Source organism: Callorhinus ursinus, unplaced genomic scaffold (genome assembly GCF_003265705.2).
Source record: "Callorhinus ursinus isolate GAN/ISIS: 27379988/994484 unplaced genomic scaffold, GSC_fseal_2.0 scaffold12, whole genome shotgun sequence".
NCBI classification, from domain to species: Eukaryota; Metazoa; Chordata; class Mammalia; order Carnivora; family Otariidae; genus Callorhinus; species Callorhinus ursinus.
The window spans coordinates 60009288-60027367 of NW_027397074.1; positions in this window are offsets into that span (position 1 = coordinate 60009288).

Below are 18080 nucleotides of genomic sequence, written 5' to 3' on the forward strand. Positions count from 1 at the left end.
AGATAAAAACTTCTTGAAGACAGGGACAACATACCATATATATGAAACAGAACTTTTGGTCATATCTACAAATTCTATAAAGCACTCTTTTTATGGTGGAAAGACATTTCTATGCACATTCTAGGTCACATTTTTCAATGTTCTTAACTCAGTTCATAAAATTTGACAGCCCAAATCTGAGATCCCTTTAAGCCTAACATTTCTTAAGAATAATAATGATAAAACCAAACAATACTGTCATAGGATAAGTTCTTATTTTCAAATTTATGCTCAAATGAATAAAGCTTCAATGTAACAATTTAAATATTTCAATGACATGATCCAGAAATTCCTTTTCACCTACAGAATATTCAGAAGGGTAACTTTTCCTCATACCATCATCATCTCATCATTCTTATTTTACAGACTCCATTTCAACTAGAAGGGAAAACTAGTTTTCTTGAGAGAGTATACCCATGATCTTTTTATATGTTGCTCCATCCCACCCACAATCATGAAGACTAAGGCAGTCAAATCCAATAAAGCTATTTCTTTTCGTGGCTCATACAAATTTCTTTTGGCTTTATTTTGATGGCATCAGGGCCTGGGGAAAGGAAGTTTTTATGTAATAAGTGACTATACTGTCAAGTATTTCTTCCCATGGCAGTTTCATGTTTTCATTTAGACTTTTTATGATTTTTTTAAATCAATCCATAATTTTTTTCTGTTTCTAACTTGATGTCACCTTATATTTTATTTTTGAAGCATTTGATGTAGTTTTTACCTTCATCTCCTCCTTTCATGAATTGAGACTTTTAAAATATGACCTATCCACCATCCTACTACAGGAGCTACCATAATCTGTGATGATGTCCTGTCCTTATTTTAACTTGCACCCCTCAAGATATCATTCAGATACTTCCTGTCCCAAACTTGATAAAGAATGGTACAAAAGGATAATAAATGTTTTTACTTCAATTAACAATACGTTTTGATGTTATATCATGTGTTTTAAATTCCCCAAGAGGTTGTTTATTCAGAATGAGTTCCTTCATTTAATGTTAAAATTTGTATTTTATAAACTTCCATTTATTATTTTTTAAAATTGCGGCACCTGGTTGGCACAGTTGGTTGAGTGTTCGACTCTTGGTTTCAGCTCAGGTCTTGATTTCAGGGTTGTGAGACTGAACCCTGCTTACCACTCTGCGTTCAATGTGGATTCTTTTAAAGACTCCCTCTCCTTCTGCCCCTCCCCTCTGCAGGCTCTCTCTCTCTCTCCCCCAAATAAATAAATAAATCTTAAAAAAAATAATGCTTGGTTTCATATTTGCAGCCTATTGGAAGTTACCCAATTCTTTGAAAAATGCTTATCACTTACTCAGAATATATTCCTTCATGGAAAGTTAGAATTTACATTTTATAAACATTTCACATTTTTAAAAAATGTGTGACCTTGTGACAAAATGTTTCCAAAATACCAAATGAGTAGTTACCAGTGCTTTGTGGAGTATCATAACATCACACCTAAATTCTGTGTGTGTGTGTGTGTGTGTGTGTGTGATTTTTTTGTAAATATGTGTAAGATTTATACAGAAATGTTAATATTTAGTAGTTTTCCCCTACACTTATCATTGAATTCTAAACAAGGATTATGTGAGCAATACAGCTTTTACCAGATTAGAGAAACATTATGTATTTACTAAAAGGGCTTTCATCTTTCAGCATGGTGGGCTCATACTATCAACTCTGTGACTTCGAATACGTGAAAAGAACTTCCAGTGTAAGATGGGATCAAGGGGATAATTTCAGGCATGGTTTATTTATGATTTAAAGTTTCAGAAAAAAATTCCTTTCTGCAACAGAAATACAGAATGCATCGCTAAGTAAAACAAAGCAATTGTTCTTTGTTGAGTTGCTCTGGGTTTAAATATTTCACAATTTACTTTAAAGGAAAAAAAATTGAGAGAATTATAGATTCACATGCATTTTAAGAAATAGTAGAGATTCCCATATACTCTTAGGGCAGTTTTCCCCAATGGTAATATCTCACATAACTACAGTACAATATATTAGCCAGGAAACTGACTCTGATACATAGTTTCAACATTATTCAGATTTTACAAGTTTTACATGAGCTTGCGCGTGTATGTGTGTGCATGTGCACATATATAGTTATGTATACATTTACATGTTTAAGTTCATGTAACCACTAACACAGTCAAGATAACAAACAATTCCATCACCAGGATTACTCTTGCTGTGCTTAGATAACCACAGCCACCTCCTGTCTTTCCACACCTCCCTAACCACTGACACCACTAATCTTTCCTCTATTTCTAGAATTTTATTTCAAAATTGTGTATAAATGGAATGCTACATTATATAATCTTTTGATATTGGCTTTTTTTTTTTTTACTCAGCATAATTTCCTGAGATCCATCCAAGTTGTTGCATGTACAAATAGTTTGTTCCCACATCATTTATTTAATGATGCACCCTTAGAAAGGCATTGGGTTGTTTCTAGTTTGGAATTTATTACAAATAAAGTTGTTATAAACATTTGAACGTGGGTTTTTGTGTGAACGTAAGTTTTCATTTTGCTGGGATAAATGGAGCTTTTTGTGGTGCAATTTTTGGGTCATATGGTAAGAGCATGTTTAGTATTGTAAGAAAGCATCACAAGCAAAGAACAACCTACAACAACTTAATTCCAAATAACTGTTGATGCTTTTTTATCAAAAGAGAATAACAAGATATAATCATGTAATTATGTTTCATCTGATTTATTAACATGGTGAAAAATATTAACAAAAAACTTTATTTATTTTGGTTTACTTTTGAGCTCTTGTAATATGAGTACTTAAGCAATGAATTTTCCATTGGTGTTGGGGAAGTATAATTAAAACTAAAATCCCTTCCCAACTCAGAAAACTTTTCCACAAATTTAGAAGAAAAGAAAACAATTTTATTATTGAATAAGCATTAAACCGGAATGTGATGTGATGGGCATCACAGGCAATCCTCTAAAGATAGTGCATATATATTCTGTATGTGTGTGTGTGTGTGTGTATGTATGTGTGTGTGTGTGAGTGTATGTGTGTGTATGTGTGTGTATGTGTGTGGGTGTGTGGGTGTATATACATATACATATATATATAGCCAAGGATACAACCCATCACATGTATGTTCTCAGGATGAACAATCATTACCCCTCAAGTAAGAGGACTTGATAGCACCCTTTGTCACATGTAGTTCATCCTAAATTCACCTGGTAACTGAAGGTAACTATCTGTGTTAGCTAATTGGCTTTATCTAAAGGAAAAATAAATTTCTCCTATCTTTATAATGGAAGTTAGTTTTGCAACAAGGCATCAGAGGAATTCGGGCTCTTACTTTTCTACAGACACTGAGATATAGGGTCTCTTCCTTCTTTGATGATTATATTTCAGAGAGATGGTTCCTAGGTTCTTGAGAAAGGCAGTCCTGAGTTGTAAAGCTGGTTAAGAGGTTTATTTAGCCTTTAAAAAGATTTACATGCTTTTCAAAGTAATGAAGCCCTTGTAATTACATGTATTTGAAAGTAAGAGTTCTAGGACAAGGGAGGGGGTGTGGAGTCTCTTCCTTTATTTTCAATGGGGAAAATTAAGCCTCTTATTTTTAATTCATATTTATCCTTAGGGGGCACATTTTAGCTAGATCTCACAGGTTCTAATATACACTTGTTTTAGTATCATTGCCTTCTGTATTCTCTATTTCAATTTTATTTTCCCTTTAACCCAAGTGTTATTTCAGAATAAGTTTGATTTTTCACTAATATTATAATCTATATAAATGAAATTCAATCTATTTATTAGTATTATAGATGTATCTAGTTATAAAATTATTTTCTTATATGGAGCAAGGTTTTTTGTTTTTGTAATTTTTTTATGTTTTCTTTTTTATATTGCACATTTGATCTAGACTTTCATTCTACTTTTCTAGTCTCTTAACCTAGATTTATAGTATATAGCAATTCTTTCAAGATTTATTATGATTTATCTTTAGTTTTAAATTTAAGGTTTAATGCTTATAACTATGGAAATGTCATCCACAACTTTATTCATTGTGTAGTGCTTTACTTAGTTTTCATTTTTAAATGATGAGCTGAATTTTTACAGGTTGACAACATTTGGTTCCTTTATAATGTGACTAAAAAGATTGAGTAATACTCAAAAAAATTATCAGTCTAGATAGTCCTTCACAGTGTTCTACATTTAACATTATTGTGAGGAAGACTGAAGCAGGCATTTGTCACACTTACACTTACTTGTTTTTCCTGAATCGTAAATTAATGTTAAAACACAAATAATTCCTGGGCATCCTTCTTTAATAAGAAGAAATGATTTCTCAGCCAGTCTAAACAAATCTTCCTGTGTGTACTACTCCTCCCTGTGATTTCAACGTTTCTTTTTTCTTTAAGACTGCAACATTTTCAAGTTTTTAAACCAGGCTTTTCCTCCAAAATGTGTGTGTGTGTGTGTGTGTGTGTGTGTATGTGTATTTGTGTGTTTCCAAACAAACTCTTTGAAAAGGTAATTTCTCTCCAATTTTTTCATTTGTCCACGATAATCTTTCTTAATCTGGCTTCTATCCTACTACTCCATTGGAATTACACTTGGTAAGGTCATCAATAACATTTAAAATTCTGGATCTAAGCCTTTGATATTGCTGATCATGTCCACATGCTGTTGGCATGAATTATAACCAAGTTTCTCCTGAATTCTTAACTCTTCTCCTGTTAATGTTAGTGTCCTAACTCCTTTTCCTCCAGTCACCCTTTCAATGTTTTAATTTTCTTCCAGTTTATTTTCATACAGCACATGTTGCCATAATCATCCTTTCACATGATAACATTGGTGAGATATGGTATTAAATTACTTAAGTAAAATTATTCATGGAAGATGTTTAAGCTGTTACAATATTAACTCATGATAGATATGAGCTGAGGTTGCAAAAGAGCAATGCATAAAGATAATGACATAAAATAAAATGAAAAGTGGAAATAGCTATACATCAGCATGGGAATGGATAAGTAAAAATTGTATATGCATATGAAGAAGCAATATAATATAATTAATGAACTTAAGCTGTATCTGTTGACATAGAAACACCTCAGATATATATGATTAAATACAAAAAACTGGTCATACAAAAAGACCTCAGTATTCTAAATTTATATAAATTAAAAACATAAATAGTGTTATAGATTTAAACATGTATAAACTGGTAGAGGGTAGATAAATACTACCTTCATAATAGTGGTTGCTTCTGGGGGGAGGGGAATGACTATGAGTGACAAAAAAGAAACTTCAGTTTTATTATGTGTTATTTCTTAGGAGTTAAAAATATCTTAAGCAATATGAGAAAATATTAATATTTGGTAATCCTAGTTAAGGTGTTGCACAGGCGAATGTTACATGAGTCACTGTATTTATTGGTAATTTAAAACTTCTTCCACTTTTAAAAATTAGTGAATTGTGATAATATAAACAGGAAATATTTGGCTGTGAAGGGCAGAAGAAAACTTGAGTAGAGGTTGAAGTGGGATGTGGAATTAGGGGTAAAACATTTTTCAGGATGGGATTGCCTACTGCACGTTTGTATGACTGCTGGAAACCCCCAACAGAAAGGGAGTGATGAGTAAGAGGTAGTGAGCAATGACACGAATTTCAAATGACCCAAAGAGCGAAGTCCTTGAGAGGGCTGGAGGGAAGCGATAATGTTGGCACAGTAAGAACTCAGTAAATGTAGGCTGGATGAATGAGTAAATGACCCATTAAATGCTCTTAAGCAATCCCTCTGGGCGTGCCTTAATTACCTTTTCAACTGTCCAAAACAATTAAAAAGTTGGACCACTTTCCTCATGTTCACAAGTTCATTATGTTCTCTTTCTTTTAAAGCAAAGAATATTCCTTTCTGCTTATAAGAGACAATAAAGGCATAAAGGTAATTTTCAGTCACTGGTTTATATATTCACTGAGCACTCAGATTCTAGATGTTGTAGGTGTCAGAGAAATAGCAGTGAAAAACATAGACAAGTAACTATATATTATTAGGTGATGACGCAAGGAAAATCATATGAAGGTAAGATGGTAGATGTGATGCAATGTTGATTGGGGTGTTTAGGAAAATCCTCTTTAAGAAAAGTGACATTTAAATAGTCTTCAATAAAATGAGGGAGGGAGTGCATTACGTGGAAAACTTAATTCAGTAATTTCTTTTGAAAAGTATAAAGGGTCCGTTTTGGTCTTCATATGTCCTTCACAAGTGAAAGGATGAGGTTGTTAAATTATAGTTCTTTTTTTCTTACAATCTGGACATATCCCTTGGCCTTTTCTAGTTTCCTGTGTTGCAGGGAGTGGAGCATTCTAATTCCAAGCTTATTTTCATCATTTTTGTTACCTCTTTTATCTTTTTTAAACTCTAAGAATTTTTTTCCCTTTTAAACACTTCACTGGGGTTGTGTAGAATAGATATTTATCTCTTGTATTAAAGTTGCCCAACAGGTTAATTTATTTTAGTCTGAAGTTTTTCCTTAGCTCAGGGAAGTTTTCTACTGTAATTTATTTGATTATCTCTTCTCTATTTCTTTTCATGTATTAAAGGAATCTTGTCTCTAGATCAACAAAAAATTTAAACATGGATCCAGGACTCAATTCCAAGGTCTTTAGGAGCCTTTTCTACCATCAGTTATCTTTTTTCTCCTTTCTCCAGCTCTGTACTTGCATATTTGTCATATACATGTGCTTGTGATTCACACCATCATAAAGAAGCCTTTAATGTATTTCATCATTTGCACACAGAAGCCAATAGTGTCATCTCCATCTTTCTTGAGCCCATTCAACATACTTCACTTTGACTTCGAAAAGCTTTCTGAAGTTCATCATTGAGTTTCTAGTTACCAAATCCAAGATATTTTCATTTTGTTACTTGATACCCAAACCATTTGAGAGTTTAAAACCTACCGTTTCGCTTGAAACTTCTTTTGTTATCTCTTAGGAAACAATTATCTTGTTTTATTTCTCCAGAAATCAGTGGTAATTTGTCTTAATTTCCTTTGTAGTTTTCTCTTCCTTCAGTTCACTTAAGTGTTTCACAGAATATTATTTTTACTTTTCTTCACTTCAAACTTTCACTGGGCAAGTATATTTAATCCCCATGCTTCAAGTATGCAATGACTTCCAAATTTATAGCTCATTTAGAGTGACTCTGTTGAGCTCCAACAGCCTCTTGAAATACCTTTGTGTCCTACAGGCAACTGAAAATAATAGATAAAAATGGAAATGGCTCCTTACCGTCTTTTCTTCCAACCAAATCTACTCACCTCTTTCTTTCTGAGTCTTGGTAACTAATACTTAATCTACAATTAGTTTACTGAAAAATCATCTGAGTCCATTCTAGATTTTTCTGTTTCAGTAGTCTCTAATTCAAACAACATTAAATCATCCTGATTTCTATCTAATTAATAGGGTTTAGAACCTTGCAGTCTTTTCAAATAATATCTCTAATGCCCTTGTTCATCTGGAATAAAGTAAAATAGCTATAGTCTTTGGGTTTCCACTGTTGATCTCTTCTAACTTATGCTACACATAGCCTTTGGGATAACATTTAGAAAACACAGAACTGATCATATCAATCTCTGTTAAATTTTACTCAACTTTCACTATTTTCTTTAAGTTAAAAATCTGAATTATTTAGGATATTATACAAGTTCCTGTTGATTATGTTTATTGCCAATGTCTATAGTCTCATCTTTTTCCATGTCACCTCTAAAAAAAATAATATCTCTTCATATTAAATAACTGAATGTGCCATGTTTGTTTCTAATTACTGTTACTCATGGTATTACATCTACCTGGAATTTTTTATCCTCTTCTTTCCTTAGATATCTCCCACTCATCCTTCACAGTGGAGTATGGAAACATCTTCTCCAGGAAGAGTTCCATGGTATCTATCCACTTCCATTTCCCATACTATTTTGTTTTTAGATTTTATTTATTTGTTTGTTTGTTTGTTTATCAGAGAGAGAGAGAGAGAGCACATAGAGGGAGAAGCAGGTTCCCCGCCAAGCAAGGAGCCAGATGCGGGATTTGACTCCAGGCACCTGGTATCACCACCTGAGCCAAAGGCAGATGCTTAACTGACTGAGCCACCCAGGCATCCCACCATTTCCTATGCTATTGTTTGGATTATCAATAATACCTTGTGTTTCCATGGTGACTTGAGGGCACCATTATCAGAGCATTTGTGGTGTGCTATTCTTTTTCATTGTTGTGTTTTGTTAATGTTTCTGTCTCTACCTACAAGATGCTGAACTGCTTATCAGGAATATGTCCTTTTTAAATGTTTTAGTTTGAAATAATTATAGGTTTATAGAAGTCTTACAAAAATTGTTCATCTGACTCCCTTCATCTTAGCATCTTGCATAACATAGCAATTTATAAATACTAAGAAATTAATATTGCTATAATAGTATTAATTAAACTAAAGACTTTATTCAGATTTCCCCAGTAGTTCCACTATGACTTTTTACTTGATATCTCTCAATTTTAAACTCTAGCCTCCTATTTAGTCACCAGATTGTAGCTTCTTCTGTCTCCTTAGTCATTCTTTCACCCACACTCAGTCTTTCAAATATGTTTTATATTTCTCTTCCACTGTTAACCTTTTCCTGTTCTATTTTTCCTTCTTGATTTATACAGTTTTATTCCTGTAAATCTTACTTGGGTTGCTATAGGGAGGGTCAATTGACACATCTGACCAGTTCACCATAGATAGCTAGTGGTACAATTATGTAGACTATTATAAAATAAAAATGAACTTGGTTTGGTGTCAGTGTAGATAAAAATGGGAAGAGCTAACTTACTGCATTTGGGTGAGCTACTGAAGAAACAAGGGTCTGACAATGCCTAAGAACTCCAATTCATTGAATTGTTATTCTGTATAGTTGATTAGAAAATATATATAAATCACATGGGAGACAGATGTGAAGAAATAATCTATATCCGTCTATTATCTATCTATCTGTCTATCTATCATCTATCTATCCATCTAGCTATATGAATTCATTACTACTCTCCTTTTGAAGTTGAGCAGAAGATAATTAAATCTGTTATTCACATTCATATGTAATAGTGAATGAAAACTCAGAAAGTCCTTCTGAGTCTGGCCCTTGTTTGGTAACATTTTCCTACAAACAGTATTTAAATCAGTAAGTAACAGAAAATAGAGACAGAGAAAGGTAAGCTATTCCACAAGGAAAACAAAGTATAATCATTTTATCTATTTATTTATTTATTTTTAAATTCTCTTTTTTTTAAAAGAAAATAATTTATTTATTTGACAGATTGAGAAAGAGAGGAAGAGCAGGAACACAGCAGGGGGAGTGGTAGAGGGAGAAGCAGGCTTCCTGCCGAACAGGGAGCTTGACGTCGAGCTCGATCCCAGGATCCCGGGATCATGACCCAAGCCAAAGGCAGATGGTTAACGACTGAGCCACTCAGGTGCCTCAGAGTATAATCATTTAGCACAAGAGGTGGCAAACTTTTTCTATAAAAGCCCAGATAACAAATATTTTAGGCTTTGCAACCTATGTCATATGTGTTAAAACTATTCAACTTTGTCATCATAGCAGGAAAGCAGCCAGACAATACCTAAACAGATGGGCATTACTGTGTTCCAATAAAACTTTATTTACAAAAATAAACAGAAGGCTGGATTTGGCTCAAAGGTGGTAGTTTGTCAACTCATAATTTAGCACAAAGAGGTTATATGTAAGAAGAAATCATTTTCAAAGTGCACAATAACGTAAGGACAACAGGATGAATGCTAGAAGCACTTAAAGTCCAAGTGCTCCGTTTCTTAATTCACTGTTTACCATTCCTTACCATAGAAGTGAAAACAAACTAGTCATTTATAAGCCATAGACTTTAGCAATAATTTAAGTCACATTAAGGGATCTTAAAAACCACAAGAAATACATTTGCTATAATGACCTTGCTCTTTCAAGCAGTGACTTAATTTTTTTCCATTTGTTAATGAGCATAGAAAAATGACTGAAATCTGTCCGTTTTCTTCCCATATCTATTTGTTATTTTGTACTTGCCTAGGAAGAGAGGGCCAAAAGGAGAGAGTTTGTCCTCTTATCCTTGGGTATATAATGAATTCCTTATATCCCTTGGTCCTTAATCCTTCCAGCAAATAGGATATTACCATGAAATTGCTCTTAAAGAGAAAAAAATAAAACAAAACAAAAAACATGGAAGTACCTTTCTATTTGTCACCCCAACTCAGTATTGGTAATGATGTTAACAGTAGTAGGGGGTAGGTGGTAGGGCGAAGTTACTCTAATTTGCCTTTATTACTATTTTTTTTTGGTCTTCTGTTTTTATTTTGTAATTTTTTTGTTTTTATTTTTTATTTAAGTTACTTTATTTTGTGTTTGCATTTTGGGGCAGAGGAGAAGAAAGTAGTAAATAGTGGGAATAAAATTATCATAAAATCTTTTTGCATCCTGACAACACATTGAAAATAGTAATACTAAAATATAACTTTTGTTTTGAACAAAATTTATAAAATGGAAGAGGTGAGTAAAGTAGCATTATCCTTTAGGGGAAGGTCTATAATTGCCTAAGTATGAAACCATTTTTATTTCTAAACACTTTCCTAACATTCCTTCTTGTACCAAGACTTTGGCTATATGAAAGCCTGGAAATGTTTTGAAATCAGAAAATTATGTGATTTATGGAACTAATTGTTGATAAAACCCAAATTACTTCTCCAAATTATTCATAAAAGTGAGGCATCTGGCCCCTAACTAGTCTAGCATATTACTTTCTGAAATTCACTCTTTAAGTTTCCTGTCTATGGCATGGTTGTGAAAAGTGATTGGGAGCCTGGGCCATAGAAATTCAAACACTGTGAACTGGTGGAACTCTTCAGTGATGGTAACAATATAGACACAGTTAATAACAAGACTAACTTAGAGTGAATTTGAGGAAGTCTCTAGAAGAAAAAAATATGACATATATGTTTACTAAACTACTATTAAATACTTTAAAATGGACTTAGTATAGTTGAAGAATAGATTTGTTTTGAGTTTTAATAGCATAAATGGACACCAGGAATATCATGCAGCTATGAAATGGATAAAAATTCTTTTCAATTAAAACCTTGACCAACAAGTGATTTTTTCATCAACATGAATATAAAACACCCCTCTATTCATAGCAGCCAGCAGAGAGAGTGCAACTACAGAAGTATAGCCCAGAAAGAGTTAATTATTATGGAAACACAAAATGTTGTAGAATTGTGCAGCCATTTCCTATAATGAATACTTTTTTGCACTTTTTGAAGGAAGCTTCCCTCCTTAGTGATAGTAATGATTAGTACTTAAATTAAAGGGAGCTTTAAGTTGGTTAAAACAAATACCTACAAAAATAATAAAGAGTGAATAAAGGACTGGAAATGAAAGACACAGCCAACAGCTTTTGGACATGGTAAATGAACTACTTTTCCCAGAAAAGATCAGGAAAACCCAGAATCTGGATGGATTAAAGATTCTTGATATGATTCTTGATATGATTAAAGATTCTTGATATTCTTGATAATCATATATGAGTTTTCACAAATCTGTTTGTGATACATAGGAAATACAAATAATTATTAGTATTATTATTAAATCATTATTAGTATTAAAAAACTATCTAATAAGAAAAGAGAGAAAGAAATAACAAGTAACAACAATAACAAAAAACCAAGCACACCCAGATAATTTCACAGGGAAACTGTATTAAACTCAAAAAACCAGATAATTCCAATCATAGCAAGTGAAGGAAAACTTTTTTCAAAAGATTATTTATTAGAGAGAGAGAGTGTGCTGGCAGGGGGAGGGGCATAAGGGAAGGGAGAGAGAGAGAGAGATCCTAAATCAGACTCTCCACTGAGTGCAGAGTCCCATGCGGTACTCAATCCCATGACCCTGAGATCATGACCTGGGCTGAAATCAGGAGTCAAACACTCAACCGACTAAGCCACCCAGGCACCCCGCAAATGAAAGAAAAGTTTTAAATAAATTCTGTGAAAACAATATAAAATTGATAATTAAACAAGATAAAGAACACACCAAAACTTGATAGATTAATCTCACTATAAATATCCATGAAAAATCCCGAAAATTCCTAAAAAAAATAAAAACTGAATTCACTATCTACATAAGGAAACAATGCATCTTGACTAAATGGAAAAGGATGTTGACAAAATCTAATGTCAATTTCTGATAAAAATGATTAGTAAAATAGGAATTGTTGGATATTTACACACACACACACACACACCCACACCCACACATAATTATTTAATGGAGAAACACTAGAGACAATCCCACTAAGGTCAGGGACAGGGCAACGTTCTAACCATCTCTACTGCTATTGAACTTTTTTTTTGAGATATTAGCTGCTACGATTAAAGAGAAATCAATAAAAGCCATAATAATTGGAAAAAAGACTACAGTAAGTTATATTTGCAGATAATACACTTAAAACCTCAAGACTAGCTCCTATACCCAAAGAAAAAATAATTTGGTAACATACTATGATTCAAAATATATCTACAAAAATGAATAGGAAAGCAACAGGTACTCTCATTCATTGTCATCTTTCACTTTGGAAGACAGTTTTGCAGTTTCTTCTGAAGTTAAACACAAATGTAATATATGACCCAGGAATCATACTCCTAGTTGTTCACCCAAGTAAATGGTAACCTATATCCATATAAAAGCCTAATGCTAAAGGCAAACAGACAAAAAAAATGGAAGGAACCAAGCTTCAACAGGGAAATGGATAAACAAATTGTGGTATATTCATATAATAGAATAGTATTCAACTATAAAAGGAATGGGTCATTGATTCAAGCCAACAAGTATGAAAATTTATTTTGCTAAGAGAAGTAAGTTAGACCAACAGACTACATATTTTATGATTCCATTCATATAATGTTTCAGAATAAGCAAATTTATAAGGACAGAAAATACCAGTAGTTGCCAGAGATTAGAGGAGTAGGGTGGTTGTCAACAAAGTGAATGAACAAGAGAATTTTAAAGTGAAGGAACTAATCTATACAGAATGCTATAGCAATGAACTGTACATTGTAAAAGAGTGAATTTAATATTCGCCAACTAAAACGAAAACAACAAATCAACCAGGATGTCAAGGGATACCTGAATAGAATGCACTTTGACAAAAGAATGTGACAATACTACAGATGTATGACATAACTTTACATAAGCAATGGGGGTAAAAAAGGAGCTGATGTAATTAATTTTGTAAAATGGTGTTGTGACTGGAAAATATGTGTAAAAACTAAAGAAATTATACATAAATTTTGTACTCTAGTTGGCAAATTTGTTTTTCATGGGGGAATGGGTTAATAACTCTGAACTATTTTACAAGTATACTAGGGTTAAACAAATAGATAAATGAATGGTGGGAACCAGGTTTCTTACTGTCAGAGAGAGAAGTTACAGGTTAAGTTAGAAAAAAGGCTACAATAAAACCTGTGGTATTAGATTAGAGTCAAAGATATCCATACATACTCATTCTGATCTTAATGGCTAGATACAGAAATGATTGTGTGTGTGTATGTGTGTGTGTGTGTACATATATGGTTTAATATAAACTGAGAGGGCCTAGAAGCAATGACACCCAAGTAGCAACAAACAACCCCAAAGCCCTGATCTTGGTTCCTAAAAACCATCCTCTGATTAAGTGAACCAGATCCTTGGAGAAACTGAAACCAGGTGGGAACAGAAGAGCAAAATGTAAGCCTAGAATCTACTTTTATGTCAGAAGTTTGGTATGCAACTTACTTCAGAAAGTAAGGAAATGCTTAAAAAAGCAGAGGCAGCTTGAAGAACTTTCACTGGCTCAATGGAGGATAATTTTAGCATGGAAATAATTATGATAATAATAGATTTTAACATGGTGAGTTAAAATGAATATATTAATCCACATGGGTAATTTTTAAAAAATAAGTTAAATCATGAGACAAGAATGAAAAACTATGGAAGGTGGGTTAATTAATTAAGTAGAAGAAATTGCAGAAGAAATGGATACTAAAGCTATTGGCTAAATTGTACTGGGAGAATAGGATATTCAGTCTCAGAGTATCACCCCACAGATTACATGTTAAGTGGATTGGGAAAGATGCTTTTATAATGGAAAAAGTTAGTGGATACCACCTTAACCATTAAAATTAACATCACAGATAATGGGATAAAATTGACATCATGTAGCATTTTTGCCAACATTTAAAAAAATCTCAATTTAATCGGAAGCAATTAAACACATCTAATTTGAAACTCATTCTGTAAAAACGGCTGGCCTGGATTCTTAAAAAACATAAATGCACTGAAAGCCAAAAAAGGCTTAGGAATGGTTTCAGTTTAAAATAAACTAAAGAAACATGGTAACTAAATACAATACAGTATCTGAATTTTCCAATAAAACTTCAATGGACATTATCGAGAAAATTGAGAAATTTGAATAGTCTTTATAATATAATATAATCTCAATGCTAAATTTCTTGGACATGATCATTGTATTGGGCTTAGATTTATGTAAAAAAATGGCATTGTATGTAGGAGGCAATGCTGAAATGCTTGGGGGGTGAGTTATCATAATGGCCCAGAAAAAGAAAAGATTTCTTTCTCTTTTTATCTATCATCTATCTATTGACAGAGACAGGAGCAGAGAGACAGACTGAAATATAGAAAGAAATATAAAGCATATGTGACAAAATGTTAATAACTGAGGAACCTAAGTAAAGATATATGGGTATTTATTACAATGGTTTTTCAACTTTGCTGTATGTATGAAGTGTTTCAAAAACAAGTTTTGGTAAAATAATGCATTAATAATTATTTCACTTTTTGTGCATTTTTGAGCAGCAGAGACCAGTATTCTCTGAAAATCTTATAAAGAACCCTGACATATAAACAGCCATAGCGATTTTACAGGGTTGAAGCTGGTCTCCATGTAATCACCCACTTGTCCTTTCATTCATGTTCTCTGAGACAACTCTAAGGAACCCTATGTCTTTAGACCCTTTTAAAAAGATTTATTTATTTATTTGAGAGAGAAAGAGAGAAAGAGAAAGAGCGCAACAACCAGAGGTCACCGCATGAGCCGAAACCAAGAGTTGGACCCTTAACCAACTGTACCACCCAGGTGCCCCTAGACCCTTTTTAATTAAAAATAACATTTCAATTCTGTTACACAGTTTAAAGTGGCAGAAAAATATGCAGCCTTTGTAAAAGGATTTTCAATAAAATGTTTTTAAAATATTTACATTTTGACACTTGAAAGGACGTTACTCCAACTTTGGGGGAAATAGGTAACCTAAAAACAAAACCATTTTATTTGCTCCTAATGTGTGACTGGCAACATCCTCATTACTTTGCATGAAAAACCCATAAATCCAATAATAACTCTGTAAAACAAATTTTTATTTAATTTTTACAAAGAAACCCAATGATAGTTATATTGGTAGTAAATGACAGAGCCAATGTTCAACCAATATCTATTTCTTTCAAATCCTTGGCTCTTATCTATACATACAAATAAAGAAATTTTAATCTTTCAAAAATATTAGGATGCAAGGTTATAGAATATGATTTATCATTTAACAAATAAGGCATACTAATAGAAGACAGAATTAAATTGGGTTCTTTTCATTCTACCTCCTAAATTTTGGAATTGCTCTTGAAGAGATCTGGTTTATTGAGGTATTATCCATAAGTATATGAAACTTGACAGAAGTATTTTAAAGAGAGACTTTATGGTCAGGTAGTTCCATAATTTTTCTTTAGTGGCATTAATTTCTCAAAACTAAGATATTAGAACTAGACAGGTTTTACTTTATAATACTCATATGTCACTCTCATTTTCCAGATCATCTCACCCTCCCCTCACTATGCCAAAATTAAGATAGATAAGACAGAATGTTTTATTGATCTTTGTTGATAAATTAAATTCACTAGACACCACAGTGTGTATTATATTGACATCATTAGAATATTCATAACTTGTATCCTTAACTCTATTTTAGTCTTTATTTTATATATTACCTTAATAAATAGAAATGTCAAATAGAGTGAAATAAATATCTCCTCTCTTACATACAGCATACTCTCCCTCGCATACACGCATCTTGATTTCTAACAAACATAAGCTTCAGTAGTACTTCTTAGTCTTTTAGATTGTTGGTAATTGTATATTTAATGAACTTTTAAAGTAAATAAATAAAGCTGGTACAATGAGTGTTATATGTATTTTATCCAAAGTTAAATATTATTTCACTTTCTATCCTAACTCAAAATGGAAAAGTGGTTTCTAAACAGCAAAGAAGTGAGGATAATACAACTTTCCAAAGGAAGTGTTTATAAAAAGTACATGGTGGTGGAGCATCTGAAAAATATTGATCTTAGAAAGCAAATGGAACAACACATTGATCTCAGAAGAATAAAGGGGTAGTGAGAGCCATAAAAACAGTTGGAGAGGAGTCTTAGCAATAAAGAAGGGCACATCTTACTGATAGAATTGAAGGAAGGTTGAAAATGTAAAAGCACAGAAGTATTTTAAGGTGAAATTGCAAGGTAGTCTTAATTTGAAAGTATAAGGCAAGGTCATCAGTGAATAATAAAGTATGAAGGTTTTAAGGAAAGCATTGAAGTGGAGAAAAGGTGCTCACCTGGATGGATTTTAGTTCTAGCTAAGCCTCTAAATAGTGAGAATTTGAGAAATCACTAGATGCCATGGAGACTCAGTTTTCTTATATGTAAAATAAAGAGCAGTGATAGCCACAATCCAGTCATAGGACTGCTGCAAAGATCCATTGGGGATCTTCTTAAGCAGTACACATCCTTGAATTTTTTACCCAGAGGGATTCTGTTCTAGGCAGCATCAGATTTGGAATGCATTTGATCAAACAACTGTTAAGGTCTAAATAGCCAGCATACCTCCTAAGATATGTTTTATTAAAAAAAAAGTCACAGAATCATGGAAAATTCCAAGCCACGCTGAGTACAACAAAATATGGTAGGCTTCTCTCATTAGAAAATAGATAAAATAGAACTGTGGTTTTTCTGCATACTTTTGTGAATCTCTCCTATACATACACTTGTTATTTAATGTTAGCCTAGAAAATATTCTTGAATCTTTCATCCCTGTCATACCACCTCTCTCATTAACACCCAACACTCACATAGAATTAGTGAACAAATCCTGCTAATTCTACCCACTTTTCTACTAAATCTTTCCTGCCCTCAATCCAGAAAACTAATGTCCTGTTCATATACTCTCAGTATCTTGTCTGGACCAGGGTGATAATCTTCTACCTCTTTTCTACACCCCTAGTCTCACATCTTGAATCCATTCTCTATACTACTGAAACAATGCTCTCTCTAGTCATCATCAAACCTGCTTGAAATGTTTTCGTAGCTCTCAATTTCTATAGGGCAGAGTTTCCTCAAAGTTTTCCTCATACTGTGGAGAATGATCCATTGATATATCAGATTAATTTATTTGTTCAAAACCAGCATTTTAAGTGGAATAAGATAGAATGGAATAAACTAAAAAGGATAGAGTGGAATATAAAACATCTGAGTACATTGCTGTAATACTTCGTGAAATGTTAATTTTTTATGTCTTTATGCTTGTATAATATAAAAAGTATGTTATAATGTGTTGTGTTTTTACAAAGTTTAGTAAACATTTTTGTAGATCATGTAGAGTCTTACATAATCTTGCCTTTGCCTGCTTTGTACCTAAAACCTCAAAGTTTCAGCCATTCTCTAGGTGAATGAATGAATAAGGCATACTCTTTTGAACCTTGGGGCAATCTCCTAACACTCCCCTGATGAAATATTTCCTCTCACACCTTCCTTTCAGCTTGGGAAATTATCCCTCATTTTCCAATTTTCAGAAATGATTATTTATTTTCCAATATGCAGAATGTTTTCAGACATTCCCCTCCTTGTGATCCTTCTTCCTGGACCCATCTCCTAC